Below are 23945 nucleotides of genomic sequence, written 5' to 3'. Positions count from 1 at the left end.
TCTGGGCAACAAAAAGTTGTTATAGCTATCCAATGAACCCACCCGCACAAAAATGATAATATTGCTCATGATGATGAGAACGATATATTATTTCTTTGTAGATTTTTTTTCCCACATATTTCACACACCAGTTCATTCTAGAACTTGCAGCACCACTGTTTTTTTTCTTTTATTTTTGAAAAACCTAATGTGAGAATCGTAATGCAAATGAAATACCAAACTGATATGCAAGCAATCCACAACAATCAAGACAACTTCAATATGACAACAAACAAAAACGAATCTCAACTCTGTAGTTTCCCCATATGAATTTCACTGAATCTAGACCACCTTCCTTGTGTTGTCATAAGATTTCTGTTTAGAATTAATTCTGGCCATATCACACAAGTAAAGATACATTTAAGATAATATAAAAGACTTTATCAAAAAGTGAAGTTGAGCCATAAACCCATCATGTTCTTCATGAAGTAGTGGCATTTGAAATAGAATCAAAAGATGCACCTTTTGCCTTTGCGCCGTTTAAAAATCAAGCAAGTGCAGCTACTGTTGTGTTCACTTCCCACTTTTCCATTCCTTTTGGGATATAAGACCACCGTGGTTCACTTCAGAAACCACTTTTATGTCTCAACTTGGAATTGAAGAAATTGTTTCTACTATCTGCCCTGATAAACATCCTCGCACTTGGAGTTACAACTAAATAAATGTACTATTGACTGCAACACCAACCTTTTCATGGGAAACACTCATGCATCAAGTAGAATTAGTCCTGCAAGTAACTCCATAAACATACCTCTTCGCCGTTGAACATTAACATCTTCCTATCAAAGAACAAAAAAACTGATGATGATGTGTATACCATGTATATGACCAAGTTTCCAAAATCTGTTGAACAGAACCCATCAGCTAAAGTCAAACATCCAAATTTAAAATTGAGCAGACATAAGCCAAATCAAGCAATTAGAAAAGCTCTTTATGATCATTACTGTAAGAGTTAATATCTAAAGTTGGTAAGAAGGTCATTAATAGTTAACTAAAAAATCTTCATAAATGGTAGTATTTTTCAGTAAATCAATTTCTCAAATTTTCAGTGATCTTTTGTTCGAAACGTGGTGTTTTTAGTAAATCAAATTCTGAAATACTCGGTGATCTTTTGTTTACACAATCATCCAAGTTATCTAAGAGGGTTTTGTACAACATTTACAAACAGATACGCTGACCATAGGCCATGCCAGAAGAAATTTTACTCTTCAGGTAAGTCAATTGTTAAGAAAAAGAAGTTGGAACCCTACTTTTCAAGATCACAATGTTTTTGTGGACTGGAGACGCACCCGACTGTTACCTAATTAAGAAACATGTGTGTAAGAGCTTAACCCGTACCATACAGATGTGGACATGCCGCCCACCCATCATAAATTTAGTTTACTACCTCATTGTTATAATTATCGTTAGAGCTTGATGTCAGCTCCATGCTACGACGGTCAGAAACCAAATCTACAAATTATAATCCCTTGAATAGGTCCACATATCAAATAAATATGATTTAATAGGAATTCTTATGGTAAAATGAAGAAGTAGACGAATTTAGAAGCATATAATTTGTATGGCGAAGTTAAGCTTTGCGAGGATAATTTCAAGTTGTCAACCATGAAAAAGAAAGAAATAGGAAAACAGAAAGTTGTTGCTAGATACCAAATTACTTCCAACATATAGAGCCTCGATTTTCCTTGCTGATTTAACTTCATGGAGCGAAGCCGTTCAGAGTCATCAATCTTCCCTACACCCCAGCAAAAGATAATCAAATAAAGTCATCTACGACTTTTCGTAATATCAAAATTCAAAATGGTTAACTTGATTACCTTCATGCATCAAATATAAGTCAACCTGTTAGATTATTGTATTAAGCACCACATCACTAACAATTTTATAGTAGCTAAAATATTATAAGTTAAATAAAACTTATTACGTTATCTGAATATAATGATCCATGAGAGCAATGAAGAGTTCGTTCTTATTGACCATAGACAAAGGATGTAAAAGAATTGATTAAACTTGGAGGACTGGGCAACAGAACCTAAGTTTATCTCATGAAATATTTTCCTAGTGCCAATCAATTGGAAAAAACACTCCACTCCTTTATGATATTAATACTATCATAACTTTGCGCAAGACAGAATGCTCAACAACAATATGGCTTACATACAACAAAGAAATCTAAAGCCAATTTCAAGGTAGAATGTTTGAGAGTGATTATTCACAATTGGAGGCAAACTCATTCTCCGCAATTAAAATCAGCTTGATGAAAACCCGTACGGTGTCGATTGTAAATAAGAAAAACCTAATATCTCAAAGTATTTTGGTTTATACAGCTCATCACTGCAATTAGTTTTCTAGAAACTCAAAACAACATCAACCATCTATGTGGCCAAAAATAATTAAAATTTTACTATGTATAACGCTCTTCCACAACAATTTAATATTGCTGTAATCATTTTACAAATTACCTCTGTTGATTGATGGAAGAGGTACTTCCACAGGACCTAAGGACCTTAATCTTGCTCATACTGTAATGGATAGATTGGCTACTGGCATTAAGACAACCTGCCATAGTAAAGTCCGAAAACCCCCACCCCTCTCCGAGCCTATGGATTCACATTCTCTTCTCAATTCTTAGTTGGCTGTTATAGTTGTACCTGTTTTTGTAACAAAGCCTATTCAGGACATGAACGGAAAGAAATTAAAGATAACCTTTAAAGTAACTAATAGTGCATTCATTCAATAATAATTGCAGATAATCTTTTGTAACTATTTGTAACTCTAACAGCCCCTACAATGTAATACAATTGAATCAGTTGATGACCAACAACACACTCCATATTCATTGTAATTTGAAACAGATGTCTGAGAAATTCAACAATTATTGCTGACATAATTTTCCAAAAGTGTGCTAATTCATACCTCTTTTGCTTGTCAAATGGTGTTTAACCGACAAAAGTGCAGAGTTTGTGGGCTTCCAACAAAGGAGTTTAACAATTAGAAATGGTGGAACAATAATAAGGATTTTTATCAATTAGAGATGGTGGGAGAATATTTCCAGCAAACCAAAAATTAACAAATCTAACAAAAGTTTATAGTTATTCTTTAGAGCACCCATACTTCTCACCTGAACATAAAATAACAACACGATCACCACAAATAGACATGACGTGGTGTACAAAGTTGGCAGTCTACTCCACCAATGGGTCTTCTTGAAAAACTTGTGACCCTACCATTTCTGCAAATCATTTGAGCAACCCACTGGTACTCATATTCGACCAGGATTGCTAATAAATTGAGCTATGGAGCCAATGATAAATTTAGTACTGAAGCTAATAAAATTTAGTACCGAAATTAATACATAATTACAATGTAAAACAACACACTAACCATCAGCACTTGCTAGATGTACAGAAATTGCTAAAAAATACTTATTCAAAGCAAAGAAAATAGTTATTCAAAGCAAAGAAAAACGATAATACTTGTGACGTATCGAAAGAAAAGAATATCAATCAAAAGAACTAATTTTGCAAGGAAAAAAGTTGCCTGATTAACTTTTACAGTAGCATGGACAACTACATTATGGCGATGGTGGTGACGGAGCCTGTTGAGAAAAAACCCCAAATAAATCAACTTCGAGGGAACAAAAACACAAACTCAGATATCCAAAACAGGCAAACTGCAGAATGAAGTTAATTTCTAGAGTAAAGGCACAACTACATTTTAATGGTGGTGGGGATGGTGTCTTTTGATGAAAAAAACCCTAAAAAATAAAAATGCAAACCTCGAGTATTCACAAGCTTGGTGGTGACTCAATATAAACCTCGAATGTATAAAAGCTGGAGGTGGTTGTGATTCTATTATAATGAATATGCACTATGATAACAACACAGAAAAATTAAAAAATAAATCAGAGAAAAGTAATAAACTGAGAGGAAATAAATAAAAGAAGAAGATTTGTGATCACTTACATTACATCGAAACAGGTCTGATTGTTGTGGTGCCGACAGTGATTAAGGTTATGCTAAATTAGGATGGGAGATGTGTAGGTGGTGGAGAAGAAACGGGGAGGCGGAGCTAGCTTGAATAGTTTAGAGATATAGTATCAAATAATGTATTATGTGGGTTGTTCTTCTGATATGTAATCACGGAAGTAGGAATTAGTGTTTATTCCAGTTTTTCATGAACCAGTTAATGGCTAGTCAACCCGTAAACAACATTTATCCGCTAATCCAAAAATTTTGTGGAGATTATAAAGTGTGTTTTCTAAATGCCTAAAATACCCTTCGAGATCTAATTAGTATCAACACATGTAAACTAGTAGTATCAATACGGTGATATTACATATTAATATGTATTGTACTAGTAGTAACAAAAATATGTTGCTAGTATATTAGGTAACTACTTTACTATACTAGTTACTACTAGTATACTAGTAGTAATATGTAGTATATTAGTAGTAATATGTAGTACTAATATTAATATGTAGTATACTAGTAAACTAGTACAGTATTAATATGTAGTATCAATACATAACTTAACAGTATTGATATGTAGTACAATACATATTGATACTACATATTAATATGTAGTATCAATACATAACATGACAGTATTTATTTATATGTAGTACATAACATATTGATACTACATATTGATGTGTAGTGTCAATATGTAGTATCAATACATAAGATAACAGTAGTTATTTATATGTAGTACATAAATACTGATACTACATATTGATATGTGGTATCAATACATAACATAATAGTAGTAGTAACGTATGTTAATGTTACTAGTAACATATGTAGTAACATACTAGTATACTAGTAGTAACTAGTACTACTAGTACTATACTAGTAACATATGTTACTAGTAACAAATGTAGTATGTATTATATGTTAGGATTAGTAGAGTAATTTTACTCTTTTCAAAACTTTTTTGGACTAGCGAGTAAATATGTTTTCCCGCTGGACTAGCCACTAACCCGGGTCGGGTTTAGTGGACTAAACAACAAAATTCTCGTCATGGAATTTAGATTTGAGAAATTTGATGTTTCGTCTATAAAACCCGATCCGGGTTAACCTATAGTCCAGCGGGAGAACTCATTTAACCGCTGGTCCAAAAAACTTTTAAAAATGCAAAATTACCAAGCTACCCATAACCACAGATACGTGAGTCAGAGTAATAGGTGAATACGGAGATTTGCAGTTGTTTTTTCAAATTTCTCTGAGTTTTTTTAATAGTTTCCTTCTCTCTTCTAAAACTTAAACTGCATAACCCTAAACTGCGTCTTCTTTTCTGGAAATCGAATCAAAAAATCTCAATAAAAAATCATGAGATTCAGAAGACAAATTCAAAATCATCAGTTTTAGAAGAAAAAAAATCATCAGTTTCAGAAATCAAAAACATCAGTTTCAGAAATCGAAATCAAAAACATCAGTTTCAGATCTAATTTTCGTTACATTCAATTGAAGAGAAAAAATGGTTACGAATAGAACAACTAACCGGACAATTAGAGAAGAAATTGTAGAAGAAACCCCTTCATCAGCAAAAAGAAGAAGAAAAACTTCTGATGATTCTCCAACAACAAAACCAAAAGAAACCCCCCTGCTGCTAGATCACCAACAACAAGAAGTATGAGTAAAGTTGTTACTCCATCACCAACAAAGAGGAAGAAAGCAAATGCACCTCAGAAAAAGGTAAGCAGATTAGAATAAAACCTAATTGTAATTGATTTTCGATTTTTATGCTAAATGAAAAATGGTAAAGCATCTGCACATGTCCATATGTAGTGTGTGATGCTTTAATGCCTGTTTTGTGTATAATTTAACACTTCATATTGACATGCAATATATCAAAACCTGAAATAAGCACCGCCACATACCAATATGTAGTGTTAAAATACTTACATATCAACTATCAAGTGTGTACTACATATTGGTATGTTGTCTGATACTTCTGTTACTGTTGTGTCTATGATCTAACATTATATATTGAGAATAAGCATATGTAGCACTACATATTGAGAATAAGTATCTGTAAGACTTGTTAGACACTTGATAGTTGATATGTAGTGTTTTTAGTATTATACATACTACATATTGGTATGTTGCTTTAGTCTTGGATAAGCACCAATATCAGTTATACTTACATTTCTAAGTCACCAACAACAAACACCAAGCAGTTGCAGTAGCAGCTAAATCACCACTAGTTAAAAGGACAAGAAAAGTTATTCTTGTTTCACCAACAACACCAAAAGGGAAGAAAGCTATTACTGCTGCACCAACAGCAAAGAGGAAGAAAGCCATCACTGCTTCACCAACAGCGAAGGAGAAGAAAGCCGTTATAACACTAGAAAAAGGTACACTTCTAAGCAATTGTATTCTAACAAGAAATTACTAATAACGAGGGGCCGCTGCCCCCTCGACCCCCGTAGATGACTTACAAAACCACTACATATGTTTTCTTGTGTTAGTAAGCACTACATTATACTATATTATGTTTTAGTAAGCACCGTGACATATTCATATGTAGTAGTTACATTATGCTTTAGTAAGCACCGGGACTAAGTTAATTCTGATCATAAATAAAGGAAATTACTTCGGGTAATTGTTCCTTGGTAAGAGGCTAAAAGCAAATTACTTTGGGAGTTTCAGTTTTAATGTTGCTTATCAAAAGTGGTATGTTATACCTTCTTGCTTACCTCTTATAGGTTGTATCGATTTCTTATGTGCTTGAGGGTCCTTTCGCAAAACTTGTTGTATTTTTTTGTTTCTTTGTTATTTTTTGTGACAAAAAGTGAGAGAAATATACGGAGTATATGGTGACTCATAATCACTAAGAAAGAATATATGTGTTGAAAAGTATATATCTAAATAAAAAGAGTAAAGCATTGATTAAAGGGGGGAAACATATCATGTTGTGTAGTATTACATACTACGAAAGTGACTAACAAATATGATTGGATTGAATATATACGTATCTTTCCTTTAAGGGAGTAAAGCTTTTTGTATTCAAATGCTTCAACAACGGCATTTCGTTGAAGCTTGGAATAAGGCGAATAAAGAATGAGCCAAGAGACTGTTACATAATGTAATATCTTTATCTTTTTATACTTGTATTCTCCATAAGTAAAGAGTTTTGTCACTAAAATTAACGGTGTGTGTGTGGGGTGGGGGTGGGGGGGTGGTGGTGGTGGTGGGTGGGGGGTGTATTCAAAACTGAACTAGGTCTCTGAGGTTTTCTGCATTTGGAGTTTCCTCGTTAACAAAATCTTGTTGTGAGCTTTTATTTTACTTTGCGCATTATAATTATTGTTTATTTATAATTGTAGTGTACGTTAATCCAACACTTGGGTTTGATCCTAATAATTAGGTTCAGTTTCGATACCTATTATATGTACCTAGTGTCACTTTGTTGAAAAGTAATCTCCTTGAAAGTACTTGTCTGAATTATATTACGCATGGTGTGTCTCAAATTGATATCAAAAATATTGTGGCGTACTTGGTACCCTCGTCATTTCACATCTTATTTCAAAGTACATAAACAACTTCAAACATAACTAAAATAAAATGACATTTGATTTTAAAAAAAAAAAACTGACTGGTTGGGTTTTGACCACCGCGCATAGCTCCTCTTCTATCTCAGAGGTGCCCAGTTAAGTTTTCCCTTAGATTTCCATAGGGGTCTCCATTTTGAATTCTGTCAGTGGCAAGTCTATAGTCTCTTGCAAGACGGCCATGGTGCACTACAATACTAGGCCTCACATATTCGTATGGATAACTAGTCCAAGGTGGGGTCACACCAGGTTCCCTCAATGACCATGTTATGCTGAATTATGCAAGTTAGCATAATTTTGTTCATTTATTGAAGATTAAAAAAGCGACACGATCATAAACGAAGGCGAAATTCCTTTTCAAAATTTCGAAAAAGCATTCGACACTCTTTCTCAGAGCCATTTGTTGGGTGTTAAAATACTTCATATCTTTCGAAGTCATTGGTCCAAAGCCTATTTGACTATAGGCTTGAACCAAAGTTGACCATTGTGGATAGATCCCGTCTGCAATATGATATCCCTGAGTATAGTCATGATCGCCGATGGTGAAATTACAGTGTGGCGCAAGTCCATGCTTAAGATCTTCAAACAATTGTGACTTACAAAACGTTGATTTCATTTTCTGAACCCGGGAGTCCAAAAAAATAAGCATGCCAGATCCAACAATCATAAATAGCCGAAGCTTCTAATATTACAGTTGGTTTGGATAGTGACCTTTATATTGACCTGCCCATTCAACCGGACATGTGTCTCACTCCTGATGTGATTTGTAGATAGTGGTAAAAGTGGTTCGACTCTCATACTTGTGAAGGATATTAATTAGACTTAAATTCTAATATTAAAATAGAAAACTCACTAAAAATTATAGAAAACTCAATCAAAGATGATATCAATATTAAAAGAAACACTGAGGCTAAGATTCCACTATTTTCCAAGTTCAAAGTGATTAAACCAATACTTATATTTATGCAATTTTCTCGTTTAATTTAATTCTAAAATATTGCAACAAGTAGATTTTCAAAATTAGTAATTGTAAATACCAAGTATGAAGCATCAAGAGTCTTAAAACTAAGCATACTCCATCAAAATAGATCACAATCACTCAAATAAAAATCATATTCAATAATAGTTCAAGGCAAATAATCATATAGTTATTGCAAATAAAAAGATAAAATAGAATATACCACTTTTTGTTGGAAAAATAGCTTCCTCTATCGCCTCAGCAATGGGGTTTAGCTCCTCATATTAATCGGAGTGAAAAACAGCTGTTACAATGGAACTGTTACAGAAAACTGTCGTAAATACTGTTGCTTTGTCGCTGATTTTAAGACCCCAGAAACGACTGTCTTCAATGGCCTTTTGTTTTTCGTGTTCTTCGTGTTCTTCCTTGTGCACCAGCAGAAACAATTTCCTGCAACTCTTGATTTCGTTCTCTGTTCTTCTCTAAACTTCCCCCAACTCTCGACTTCCCTTCTATATAACCCAAACAATCTATTTATGTCAAAAATACCGATTAAGTCTCTCCCAAATCTTCCAAAATCTCTTCCCCTCTCTTCACGGCCAAGTTGCGGAAATTTCTTGTTTTAGAATTTCTACACGTTTATGAGCTTTCCTTTTTATTCTAAACTCTTCCTTAGATAGATACAAATCTTTGGGAAGGTTCATAGCACTTTAATCTCTCTAAAACTCCCTAAAACAGGTCACACACGTAACTTTCCATATATTTCTGTTGTGATAAAAATCCGTCGATGGAGCCTAGTCTAATCGATTTCAACACCCATATCAGATTCCTAGACCCATAAGGAGTCTATCCTATGAAAATCAGAGGTTTAATCGACCTCAAACTCCTCCAAATCAAGAACCCTTATCTATTCTTCACTGCCACAAATTTTCCCGCCAATTTTGAGGATTTGAAACTGTGAAGAAGAAAGGACTCCCCCTATCCAGAGTAGGGGTGCCTTTAGCAGATTCCTTAAGGGGTGTCCTGGGGCGCCCCTTATCCAAACCGGGGGTCCGAATAGCATGTTACCTCCAGGTGCTTTCCGACAACTTTTCGAGCCAATTTTTTTCAAAAATGTTTATTGGCCAAAAATACCTACAAATAAATTAAACACCATAATAAGTACAAAAATGAGCCCTAACAACATATAGAATCGAGACAAATCGGACACAAAAATGTGTCTATCAAATACCCCCAAACCTATTATTTGCTAGTCCTCGAGCAAAAATAAAATCCTAACTCACTTTCGCAGGCATCGTCGATTGCATTTAGCGTATGCAATAAGCCTTTAAACCCCTAGGTGTTTCTAGTGGAGGAGTGTTATCTCCGGAGGGCTTACCAGAGGTATACCCACAAAACCTTTATACTCCAGACCCTAGCTATCTACACAGAACCTTGTAAGGCACTAAAGAATCTCCTTGGTTGGCATACTTATTGATTACAGGAAGAAGTACCCTGATGCGAAATTCCAATTGTTGTACACGAGTTTGCACTCAAGCATACTAAAATTCATATATAAGTGACAGAGCTCTACTCAGATAGTTGCACTATGGACATCAATATCCGGAGTCGAAACTAATCACATGTATATATCAAGAAGATGGATATAGAGAAAAACATAGATGGTTTTGATGTTTACTAGGTGAACGGTGTTTGTCATATCTGTCTGAAGGCCTCCGCCAAAATGAACCTATCCTAATGGACTGAGATACTAGTCTGACTAATATCAACACACTGGCATATACAAGGGAACCAGTGATTCATAATCCTAACTCTAGGTCAACACAACTGGCATATACAAGGGTTCCAGTGGTCGACTTTATTGAATTTATTCCAGTTGGTCTGATGGTCTGGTCTCAGTTTTTTTTTTTGATCTCAATCACTCTAATTCACCTTAGCATTGGTAACAACTTGAATCGTGAGACCCACCTAATCACTTAGAGAAACATAGTTTAAAAACAAAACAAAATAAAAATAGAAATGAAAATGACTCAACGAGATATGGTGAAACTATCATGTTATTTCTAACACCTGAGCTCTGTGCTTTTATGAGTAGACTCTTTAGATGTTGCCATCTAGTCAGATTGGTTCCTCAACTCCTACAACCAAAATGCTTCCATACACTTAGATTGGTTAGTGCCATCCTTATTAGGGATAAATTTCTAGGCTCTGGAGTTTATTTATTGCAACGAAAAGGTAACAAAAAGTTCTACCCCACCCCCAAACTTAAATCTAACATTGTCCGCAATGTTTCTAATTAAAGAACAGTACCAAAAATATAAGTAACATGAGGAAATAGTAAAGAGAGAAGTCGGAAAGATAGTACCTGGGTGAAGTGTAACCAAAAACCTACAAAAATATTATACAACATACAAAATCTCCTCGATGGTCAATCAAGGTAAACAGGGTCCTCCAGAGGGACCTCCTCAACATCACTTGTAGGAAAAGGCTCTAAAAGGGGCTTCAATCGCTGACTGTTAACCTTCGAAGAACTACTACCATCTGGTGTCTCAATCTCAACAGCGCCATGAGGAAAAACAGTACGGACCACAAAAGGACCGGTCCACCGAGAGCGCAACTTCCCGGGGAATAGATGCAAGCGAGTGTCATACAGAAGAACTTTTTGACCTGGAGAAAATGACTTTCGTAAAATATTCCTATCATGCACAAGTTTCATTTTGTTCTTATACTCCTTAGCACTATCGTATGCATTTCTACGAATCTCGTCCAACTCATTGAGCTGGAGCTTTCTTTGAGCTCCTGCCTTGTCAAGTGAAAAGTTTAAGTTCTTAATATCCCAATAGGCTCGATGCTCTAACTCAACAGGCAGGTGACATGCCTTGCCAAACACTAAACAATAAGGTGACATTCCAATGGGTGTTTTGAACGCAGTACGGTAGGCCCATAAGGCATTAGTAAGCCTCGACGACCAGTCTTTCCTATTTGGATTAACTGTTTTCTCTAGAATACGTTTAATTTCGCTATTGGAAACCTCTACCTGACCACTAGTCTGAGGGTGATATGGGGTTGCTACTTTATGGGTAATACCGTATTGTTTCATTAAAAGAGCAAACGGTCTATTACAAAAGTGTGAACCTCCATCACTAATTATAGCTCGCGGCATACCAAAACGTGTAAGTATATTATCTTTCAAAAACTGGACTACGACCCTGTGGTCATTCGTTTTACACGGAACCGCCTCAACCCACTTAGACACATAGTCCACAACGACAAGTATGTAAAGATAACCAAACGAAATAGGAAATAAACCCATAAAATCAATGCCCCACACATCAAAGACCTCAATCACTAAAATAGGGTTCAAAGGCATCATATTTTTATGGGAAATGGTTCCTAACTTCTGGCAACGCTCACAAGAAACACAATGACTATGGGAATCTTTAAACAACGAAGGCCAGTAAAATCCACAGTGCAAAATCTTAGCAGCAGTCTTCTTAGCACTAAAATGACCCCCACATGCATGTTCATGACAAAAGTAGATAATACTAGACTGGTCACTCTCATATAAACATCTCCTAATAATCTGGTCCGGATAATACTTAAACAGATAAGGATCGTCCCAAAAAAAAATGCTTAACCTCGGCTAAAAACCTAGAACGATCTTGCTTTCCCCAATGTTGAGGCATTCGACCAGTAACAAGATAATTCACTATATTTGCATACCAAGGTGATTGGGAAACAGAGAACAATTGTTCATCAGGAAAACTGTCCCTTATAGGAAGGGAATTATTAAGGGAACTAACAACTAACCTAGACAAGTGGTCTGCTACTACATTCTCTGCACCCCTCTTATCTCTAATGTCTGGACAAAATTCTTGTAACAAAAGGATCCATCTAATCAATCTAGGTTTGGTATCCTTCTTAGACAAAAGGTATTTCAAAGCAGCATGATCAGTATAGATTACGATCTTAGAACCTAATAAATAGGATCTAAACTTATCCAAGGCAAACACGATGGCTAGTAATTCCTTCTTGGTAGTTGTATAGTTCATTTGGGCATCATTCAGAGTTTTGCTAGCATAGTAAATCACATGGAGTAATTTGTTTTCTCGCTGACCTAGCACAACGCCTATAGCATAATCTGAAGCATCACACATAATTTCAAAGCGTAGGTTCCAGTTAGGTGCCTGGACTACCGGGGCAGTAGTGAGTAAAGTTTTAAGCTTCTCAAAATCCTCTAAACAAGCATCATCAAAGACAAACTTAACATCTTTAGCAAGCAAATTGCAAAGAGGTCTAGAAATCAAGCTAAAATCCTTAATGAATCGACGGTAAAAACCTGCATGCCCTAGGAATGACCTAATATCTTTTACGGTTTTTTGGACCTGTAAATTCTTAATAAGGTCAACCTTGGCTTTGTCTACCTATATACCCTTTGAAGAAATGATGTGCCCTAACACAATTCCTGATTTAACCATGAAATGGCATTTTTCCCAATTAAGCACTAAATTTTTTTCCTTACACCTAGTCAACACTAATGTCAAATGATGCAAGCACTCATCGAAAGATGAACCAAACACTGAAAAATCATCCATAAATACCTCTAAGAACCGTTCTACCATATCAGAAAATATGCTCATCATACAACGCTGAAAAGTTGCAGGGGCATTACATAACCCGAAAGGCATGCGTTTATACGCAAAGGTACCAAAGGGACATGTAAAAGTGGTTTTCTCTTGGTCTTCTGGGGCAATAACGATCTGATTATAACCGGAGTAGTCATCTAAGAAGCAATAGTGACTATGTCCAGCTAATCGCTCTAGCATTTGGTCGATAAAAGGAAGGGGAAAGTGATCCTTCCTTGTGACCTTGTTCAATTTACTATAGTCAATACACACACGCCATCCCGTGGTCACTCGGATTGGGATTAATTCATTATTATCATTCTGGACTACAGTGATACCTGATTTCTTGGGGACAACCTGAACAGGGCTGACCCAATTACTGTCTGAAATTGGGTAAATAATACTCGCATCTAACAACTTAAGCACCTCTTTTCGAACTACCTCTTTCATGTTAGGTTTCAATCGACGTTGCATCTTCCTAGAAGGTTTGGAGTCTTCCTCTAAATGAATCTGATGCATACACACAGTAGGACTTATACCCTTAATGTCTGCTATAGTCCACCCTAAAGCTTCCTTATTGTCTTGAAGTACATTTACTAGCCTACTTTCCTGATCACTATCCAAATCGGAAGCTACAATCACAGGTAAAGTCTCAGATGGGCCTAAAAACACATACTTTAGAGTATCAGGTAGTGGTTTAAGGTCCAACTTTGGGGGCTCTTCTAAAGAAGGAATTAGGGTAGTCTCAGAAACTGGTAACGGTTCGAACCTAGCTTTCCATCTATCAGTTTCTAACACAGGGGTAGAATATAATAGAGCATTCACATGTTCAATAGTGTTATCGTCGTCAAAATCTGAACCAAAATGGGATAGACAACTTTCTAATGGGTAATCAGACAAAATGTTTGGTAATGACTCCTGAACTAAGGCTTCTATCATGTTCACCTCTTCAACACATGTGTCATCTAGCTCATGAGGTTGCTTACTGACATTAAAAATGTTCATCTCCATAGTCATATTACCAAAAGATAAATTCATCACACCATTTCGACAGTTAATGATCGCATTAGACGTAGCTAAAAATGGGCGACCTAAAATCACAGGTATCTGGTTCTTTGGGTCAGGGACAGGTTGGGTATCTAGAACCACGAAATCCATTGGATAAATAAACTTGTTGACCTCAATACGAACATCCTCGATAACACCTCGAGGGATTTTAACAGACCTATCATCTAACTGCAGTGTCTCTGAGTAGGTTTCATTTCACCAAGTCCTAGCTGTAAGTATACATGGAATGGCAGTAAGTTCACACTGGCTCCTAAGTCAAGTAAAGCTTTTTCTACCCGGAAGTTACCTATTGTTCAAGCAATGGTAGGAGAACCTGGGTCTTTGTACTTTGGAGTTGAGGTGTTCTGAATGATTGAACTTACGTGACTAGCTAAAAAGGCTTTCTTATGGACGCTAAGTTTTTGCTTTCGCGTACACATATCCTTAAGGAACTTGGCATAAGCAGGAATTTTCCTAATTGCATCTAATAAAGGAAGGTTTATGGTAACTTGCTTAAAAACCTCAACTATGTCATTAAAGTTCGATTCCTTCTTTGTTGGTACTAATAGCTGAGGAAATGGGGCTCTAGGCATAAAATCATACCTTTCAGGAACCGAATTCACATCATCAGAAACTTTATCAGTCTCCTCAGCTACTGGTCCTGAGAGGTGAGATTCTGAGGGGTGAACTACAGTATGTTCACTATCGTGCATGGTTACCTTATTGTCTACAACTCTACCACTCCTAAGGGTTCTAACAACATTCAATTGGTTCGATGGTTTTGCACCTAATTCATGAACTCCTCTAGGGTTGGGTTGTGTTTGACTAGGAAACTTACCTTTTTCTCTCAAAGAATCACTTATCAGACCAACTTGGGTTTTTAACTCGGAAATAGCCTGACTATTTTCTTGTCCTATCCTGTTACTAGCTTGTAGACTCTGTTCTACGGATAACTGAAATTTTGCAGTTTGCTGAGTTAACAAGGTGAGAGATTCCTCTAAACTTAGGTATTTCCTATATGACTGATTCTGAAACTGAGCTAGTCCTGAAGGATTCTTAGTATAGCCAAAACCTGGGGGAGCGTTAGAATTACTATACTTACCTTGACTTTGGCCCTTAGACCACGAAAGGTTCGGATGGTTTCTCCAACCAGGATTATAGGTTTCTGAATATGGGTCAATCTTTTGACGGTTATCAAATCTAGTGTTATTGTAAAGAGCATTGGCTTGCTCTTCAATATTCTGGCCTTCCCAAAAAGGCTCCACTCTACCACTAGTCTGGCCCACTTCTAAAGCTTCTAACATTTTTGCTATAACAACAATTTTGGCATCTGATTCATAGCCTCCTTATACCCTATTAACGTTTCCTCTACTTAAAAGAATTGTTTTCTGGGGTGCCATACTATTTTCCCATTGCTGGGTTTTTTCGGCGATTTCATTAAAAAATTCCATCGCCGCATCAACAGTTTGGTTTTCAAATCCACCAGTGCATAGAGACTCAACCATGGTCGTTGTGGAATAATCTAAACCCTCATAAAGGATCTGAACTAGCCTAACCTTTTCTAAACTATGATGAGGACACTGGGATAATAAATCATTGAACCTTTCCAAATACCTATATAAAGATTCTCCCTCTTGTTGTGGAAATGTGCATATTTGCGTCATAATAGACGATGTTTTGTGCCTAGGGAAAAACTTATTGAAAAAGGAAGATGTAAGTTGTTCATATGTATCAATTGACTCGGAGTCCAAACCATATAGCCACGACTTGGCCTTATCTTTCAGGGAAAATGGGAATAACCTAAGTTTCAAAGCATCATCATCTAAGCCTCTAATTCTTAGAGTACTACAAATTTCCTCAAAATCCCTAACATGGTAATAAGGGTTTTCATTTTCTTTGCCTAAAAAGATTGGGAGCATCTGTATGGTCCCAGGTTTCAGTTCATAGGGTGCCTCCGTTTCAGCTAACTTAATACACGAAGGACGAGTAGTCCTAGTTGGATTCAACAAAGCTTTCAAAGTTGCCATTTCTGGCGCTATCGGAGCAACAAGGATTCTCTCCTCAGTCAAAGGACGTTCAAAAACAGACTCTTCAAAAGTCGGACTCTCTAGATTAAGGTAATCGAGACGCTTCGAACTACTAGGTTTCTCTTTAACAAATCTACCTAGTGCGTCTCTTTTACGTTCAGGCACACAATAAAATCTTCTAAATTGGAAGGGTAAGCAAACAATGATCAAGGCCGACTCAACCAAATCAAACCTATTGATTTCTATCAAACAAAAAGCATGATGGCTCCACTTAGATTGTTTCTAGACCAGCTTCTAATCCTTCGAACGGGAATTCGTTACAATTTAAGCAAACCCCTCTGTAATCAATCCGAGTTAACGTAAGTTGAATTGAGGCAAGGGAAGCTCGGTGGAGCTTTGATACCCAAGGCCTCACCAGTATTACAAGGCGGCGCAGTCACGCATTCAACTTACAACCGTCAAGAACTTCGAAGTATGCTTAAAAGAGTAACCAATATTTTTCGAATGACTTTCCTGTTAAGCTCGTTACCCTATCGGTCTCGTTCTAGTCACAATTTTAGGCTTAGGTTCGAGTAGGTTACGTGTTCCTAAAGCGGGCAAGAAGAGAACGGTGATGAAATCCGAACCCTTATCTTATATGGCTAGGCCTTGCCCTTTACTAGAAAAATAAATGTCCGTATTCAGTCCTCAACATATATGCATACGAAGGAGTCCAGTGACTCGCTGACAGGGGATTCGCGAGTGTTTAGAATCTTACCTCCCTTTCCAGACGGGGGATGAATCGGTTGTAGTCGACTCGGGCCACTGACTCCGATGTCAAGTGTACGAACCTAAGGTGCAAAGACAATATCGTAATTGTCCTCCTTCTCTGCAAACAATTTATATTTAAAGTACCCTTCCGTAGGGTAATAAAAAAAATAATGTCCCAAAGTCCCAAAGTCCAAAAAGTAAAGAAAAATTACAAAAATAATAAACCCTAATACAGTTTTTAAACAAACCCTCTAAAATTGTCTAAAATAAAATTGTCTTCTTTTCTGTTCTTTTTGCTTTAATCCTTAGCTCCAAGTCTTTATGAAATCACCAAAATCTTTGGCTCAATTTTCTTTATGATCCAGAACCTGTAGACACAAGATAAATACCCAAAAACATAAAAAAGAAAAAAAATAATAAAAAAATAAAAACAAAATAAATCTTAAACCCTAAAAACAAGTCTGTGTCGGCGGCGCCAAAAATTGATGTGATTTGTAGATAGTGGTAAAAGTGGTTCGATTCTCAGACTTGTGAAGGATATTAATTAGACTTAAGTTCTAATATTAAAATAGAAAACTCACTAAAAATTATAGCAAACTCAATCAAAGATGATATCAATATTAAAAGAAACACTGAGGCTAAGATTCCACTATTTTCCAAGTTCAAAGTGATTAAACCAATACTTATATTTATGCAATTTTCTCGTTTAATTTAATTCTAACATATTGCAACAAGTAGATTTTCAAAAGTAGTAATTGTAAATACCAAGTATGAAGCATCAAAAGTCTTAAAACTAAGCATACTCCATCAAAATAGATCACAATCACTCAAATAAAAATCATATTCAATAATAGTTCAAGGCAAATAATCATATAATTATTGCAAATAAAAAGATAAAATAGAATATACCACTTTTTGTTGGAAAAATAGCTTCCTCTATCGCCTCAGCAATGGGGTTTAGCTCCTCATATTAATCATGGTCTCAAAATATGTGTTTGTTGCTCAAAAGATGATTAAAAGAGTGAAAAGTAATAACACATACTGTTTGCAACAGTGTATCGGAGTTACAAAACAACTGTTACAGAAAACTGTTGTAAATACTGTTGCTTTGTCGCTGATTTTAAGACCCCAGAAACGACTGTCTTCAATGGCCTTTTGTTTTTCGTGTTCTTCGTGTTCTTCCTTGTGCACCAGCAGAAACAATTTCCTGCAACTCTTGATTTCGTTCTCTGTTCTTCTCTAAACTTCCCCCAACTCTCGACTTCCCTTCTATATGACCCAAACAATCTATTTATATCAAAAATACTGATTAAGTCTCTCCCAAATCTTCCAAAATCTCTTCCCCTCTCTTCACGTCCAAGTTGCGGCAATTTCTTGTTTTAGAATTTATACACGTTTCTGAGCTTTCCTTTTTATTCTAAACTCTTCCTTAGATAGATACAAATCTTTGGGAAGGTTCATAGCACTTTAATCTCTCTAAAACTCCCTAAAACAGGTCACACACGTGACTTTCCATATATTTCTGTTGTGATAAAAATCCGTCGATTGAGCCAAGTCTAATCGATTTCAACACCCATATCAGATTCCTAGACCCATAAGGAGTCTATCCTATGAAAATCAGAGGTTTAATCGACCTCAAACTCCTCCAAATCAAGAACCCTTATCTATTCTTCACTGCCACTAATTTTCCCGCCAATTTTGAGGATTTGAAACTGTGAAGAAGAAGGGACGCCCCCTATCCAGAGTAGGGGTGCCTTTAGCAGATTCCTTAAAGGGGTGTCCTGGGGGTGCCCCTTATCCAAACCGGGGGTCCGAATAACATGTGTCCTCCGGGTACTTTCCGAGCCAATTTTTTCCAAAAATGTTTATTGGCCAAAAATACCAACAAATAACTAAAACACCATAATAAGTACAAAAATGAGCCATAACAATATATAGAATCGAGACAAATCGGACACAAAAATGTGTCTATCAACTCCCAATGCATGCAATCAAGATTACCTTGCATTCCTGGAAAATCGCTAATTGTGTTTTCTGCAATGAATTCTATCAATATATATCTGAGTAAGTTCTTGTAAGGAAGTTGGACCAAAATACTTGACTACTATTTCGAAAAACATTTTGAGATGCCTAAATGCGGTTGCCTTTCCCATAAGGATGTACTCATTCATGGAATCTGCGGCTATCTCATAACATAGTATTTGGAGGGTTGTAGTGACATTTTGTTCATGATTAAACCCTCTTACATGTCGTGCATCATACTGATAATTAAATGTAGGTTGTACCTCATACAAAGTTATTCTTTTTAACAAGCCATACAACTGAAATCTTGGAACACGTCAATAATCCTGATCTATCTTAACTCCGATTAACTCAGTCATTTATTTCTTCCAAATTCTCTTCGATTTCAAGGATTTCAAGCATTAATTAGGTAATTCTTACATCATATCAATGATCCGTGTTAGTTTTATGGTTCGATTTAAACATTAATGATGTCTGAAAGGGATCAATCTGATACAGATTTTGAATCTGGATCGAATATGCATCAAAAAAAATAATTAGGGTTTCTCTCACTAATCAAGAGAATGTTTCGGAAAATGGAAATAATGTAGTATAACCTTCATTGTAAATTCCAGATGAAGATATAGATAAAAGTTTGATTGAATGGAAGTATAGTCTTATTGGAAGATTAGATTTTGTGAAAAATGAAATTTGAAGCGGCTGCATCTTCTTTAAGATCAACGGAAGCTTACAGGTACTTATCAATTAATCCCGATTGGTAAAGGTTTTTTCATCATTAAGCTCACAAATGAAAACTGATATGAAATATGTTTAGAATAGTTACTGGATGGTTGGTGGTCAAGCCTTTAAACTGAGATTATGGGAACCTAATTTCAATCCAGCAACTCAATAACAACCACTTCTTTTGTATGGGTTAATATCCCAGGATTGGGGATTGAATACTGGAAGGAGAAGATGATTATGGCTTTGGGTGACATTCTAGGAAGAGCCATTAAAGTTGATGAAACTACACTGAAGAGGGAAGTAAGATATTATGCAAGTGTTCTTGTTGAAATAGATTTAGCAAATCATATTCCTCATCAAATTTTAGTCAAAACAAAATATGGTAGATTCATAGGCCATTTATTTACTGAATGCAGAGTTTTAAAGAAAGAACAAGCTCAAGATGAAGGAACTAATAATTCTATTCCAGTTCCACAAAAGAATGTTTGGAGAGTTAAAAGAAGGAATTTGGTACCCACTGGTTTTGATATTTGTCAAACACTTGAAGGTTCTGACAAGAGGATGGAAACTGATATTACTTAAGATGCATTAGTTGATGGAATCATTCCTCCAGCGAGCAATGAAGTTGAAAATTCTGCAAAAGCAAGTACTTCAGGTAAATTCCATGCTTTACAATAATTAGATGATAACTTTCCTCCATTAAGTGTTGACAAAATTTTAGATGCAACATCAAGTACTTCTTCAATTCTTCAAGCATTTCATGTTATTGGTGAAAAGGAAGAAGGTACTCATGAAGTTATTAAGAAAGTTGTTAAGCCTAAGCAAATCAGTCTCATCACAAAAAGAAGGCAAAGAGCTCAAAATTTTGTAAAAGATAAAAAAGGAATGACAAGTCTTGTTTCTTCTCAACCTTCTCAATCTAAATGAGGACTTTATTCTGGAATGTCAGAGGCTTAAGAAGAGTTAAAACGAAAGACAAACTTAGAAGTTTAGTGAATTAGTTTAGTCCTACATTATGTTGGATTGTTGAACCAAAAATTAAATGAAATTCTAAAGATAGTAAGAGCTTGAAGTTAAAAGAAATGAATCACATGATAATACATAATTCTGTTAATGATGGAAAAAGAAATATTTGGCTTTTTTGGAGTGCTTCAATTACTAGTCCAACTGTAGTTTCTATTACAAAGAAGGTAATAAAAGTAAATTTTGGTGGTGTTTTGGTCTCAGGGGTTCAAGCTGATTCTTTGATAGTGGATAGAAAAGAATTATGGAATGAACTATTAAGCATAAATTGTTTGGATTTACCATGGCTTATAATAGGTGACTTTAATACTGTTCTTAGTATGGAGGAAAAGATTGGAGGGAGAAATCATCTTGGTGTTGCAATGCAAGATTTCCATGATTGCATTAATACATGAAATCTCATTCAAGCACCTCATTCTGGTCTTTAATACACTTGGTGTAATAATAGAGTGGGCTTGAAAAGAATAGTTTGCACTGTTGATAGAGCTTTATATAATCTGAAATGGTCAGACCTTTATCCACGATGGAGTTACAATGTTGGGGTTAGAGGTATTTCAGATCATAGTCCCCTTTTGAGATCAAATATTCATATACCAAAGCCTAAGAATATTCCTTTTAGAATTCTTAAAATCTGGTTGTCTCAAGATGGTTTTAAAGAATTTATCAAAGAGGTATAGTCTGAAGAAGTGATTGGCAATCCAACTTTTGTTTTTATGCAAAAAAATGAAGATTATGAAAAATAAAATTAGAGAATGGAACTGGAATGTATTTGGAGATGTGAGATTAAAAATGCAAATGTTGAAGAAGAGGTAAAACAAGCTTCATTATTATCTGACAAGAATCCAGAAGACATTACTCTTTTAAATAACCTTATTACAGCAAGAGGGAGACAAGAGACCATAACTCAGTAACATAAATCTATTATGCAACAAAAGTCAAGAGAAAAATGGTTGAAACAAGGAGCTGCTAATACCAGATTTTTTCATACTTTAGTTAAATTAAGACAAGCAGCTAATACAATATCTGAGTTGGAAGATGATTCAGGAGCTATAATAACAGATCAACAAAGGATTTCTTCTATTCTTGAATAACACTTCAAGGAAAAGTTTAAATTTAAAGAGAATAATTTGGTGGAGGACATATTAGAAACAATTCCAGAGGTGATTACTCAAGAAGATAATAAAAATGCTAGAATCAATATCTTCTTATGAAGAGATCAAAAATGTTGTTTTTCAATTAGATGCTGATAGTGCACTAGGACCAGATGGATTTCCAGGTTTCTTCTACAGATTTGCTTAGGATATCATAGGAGATGGTGTAATTCAAGTTATTCAATACTGTTGGAAGCATGGTTTTATACCCAAAGGTTTGAACTCAAATTTTCTATTCCTTCTTCCAAAAGTAAGTTGTGCTAGAAAGCCAAATCAATTCATACCAATAGGTTTAAGTAATTTCAGCTTCAAAATCTTTACTAAAATTCTTACCACAAGAATAGGAATTTTAATGGAAAAAATTGTATTAAGGAAGCAAGGTGCATTTGTAAAGGGAATATGTATTCAAGAACATATTTTTTTAGCTTATGAACTCATCAATGAATTGGATAAAAAAATAAGGGGTGGAAATGTGGGTTTAAAGTTGGATATTAATCAAGCTTTTGATTGCCTGAGTTGGGATTCTTTATTCATAACAATGAAGAAATTTGGTTTTTATGACAATTGCATAAATTGGATCAAACTACTTCTTTCTTCAGCAAGAGTTTCTGTTCTAGTCAATGGTGGACCAGTTGGCTTCTTTCAAGTTGCAAGAGGGTTAAGGCAGGGTGACCCACTGTCACCTATTCTTTTTGTCATTGCAGAGGATGTTTTAAGTAGGTGCATAAGCAAGATGATTAATGAAAACAAGTTCATCCCAATGGTCAACGGAAAACGTATTCAACCTTTCACATTTTCTTTGCAGATGATGTTTTTCTTTTTTTCAATGGTCATAAGAAGAATGTTGAGAAGGTTTTAAAACTGTTAAGTGATTATCAACTATCCTCTGGACAAGTTATTAATCAATAGAAAAGTAAGATCTTTGCGGGAGGAGTTACCGAAGGTAGAAAAAACCAAACTGCTGAATCATTTAATATGACTCTCTCTAATTTTCCCGACAAGTATCTTGGAGTGATTCTAAAACAAGGTGGAGTTAAAACAGGTCATATATGGGGGTTTGTTGAGATGCTTCAGAAGAGACTTGCTAGTTAGAAAGGAATATTATTAGCATTTCAAGAAAGAGTCATTCTGGTTAAAACAGTTTTGTGCAACATACCTATCTACAACATGTTAGTGTACAAATGTCCAGTAAAAGTAATTAAAACTTGTGAGGGGATTATAAGAAATTTTATCTGGTCAGGAGATCCATCTACAAGAAATTTAGTTACACTAAAATGGGATAAAACTTGTGCACCATTGGAGGAAGGTGGATTAGGTATTAAAATATTAACAGACATAAATAAAGCTTTGTTGATGAAATTGTTATGGAAGATCCAAAACTCAGATGATGAATAAGATTTATTTTTTAAAGCCAAATTTCAAAAAGCTAGTGGTGAATGGCAATCCAATTAATTTAAATCTTCTACATGGCCCGGGATTAGATGGGTTATCAGTGAAGTTAAACAAAATACAAGATGGATTGTCGGAGATGGGAAGAATATATTAGTTTGGCATGATGCATGGATTAAGGAAAAGTCTTTAAGTGAATTATCCCTTGAGGATGAATACATAGCTCAAAATCAATCAATGATGGTTGCAGAACTAATATATGGTGATGAATGGTTCATTCCTGAACAAATGTTGAATTATTTTCAAGTTGAAGAACTGCCTGTGATAATTGGAAAAGATGATAAAAGGATTTGGAGTGGAACTATGACTGGAGATTTACTGTTAATCAGCTATACAAATTATAAGAAATCACCTTCCAGTTGTGGAATGGTACAAAACAATCTGGAATTCTTTCCTGCATCCAACTACAGCTAGTAATGTCTGGAAACTTGTCAGAGGAGTGTGTGTTACAGATAAAAAACTGCAGGTGAAAGGTTTCTCTCTATCCTAAATGTTATTTATGTGGCAAAGATTCTGAGAACATATAACACATATTGTGGAAATCTGATTTCAGTAAACTAATCTGGAAATGGCTAG

The 23945-nt window shown here is 35.5% G+C and overlaps 1 long non-coding RNA gene across 4 annotated transcripts; it reads right to left on the bottom strand.

Annotated features, from left to right (window-relative positions):
- Window positions 1-188: 188 nt before the first annotated feature.
- LOC113316890 lies at window positions 189-3345 on the bottom strand. Of its 4 annotated transcripts, none has more exons than XR_003343063.1 (4): window positions 2956-3345; window positions 2502-2690; window positions 502-1774; window positions 189-370 (listed from the first exon to the last, which is right to left on the bottom strand). It is a non-coding gene; the product is annotated as an uncharacterized LOC113316890 (long non-coding RNA). The 4 variants fall into 4 exon arrangements; XR_003343062.1 differs by having other exon boundaries at window positions 189-882; window positions 1690-1774; window positions 2956-3337; XR_003343064.1 differs by having other exon boundaries at window positions 189-818; window positions 1690-1774; window positions 2956-3336.
- Between the last annotated feature and the right edge of the window lie 20600 nt (window positions 3346-23945).

This window comes from Papaver somniferum, chromosome 10, assembly GCF_003573695.1.
Source record: "Papaver somniferum cultivar HN1 chromosome 10, ASM357369v1, whole genome shotgun sequence".
NCBI classification, from domain to species: domain Eukaryota; kingdom Viridiplantae; phylum Streptophyta; class Magnoliopsida; order Ranunculales; family Papaveraceae; genus Papaver; species Papaver somniferum.
Note: the sequence above shows the minus strand (reverse complement) of the source record. Positions and strands in the feature narration are given on the sequence as shown.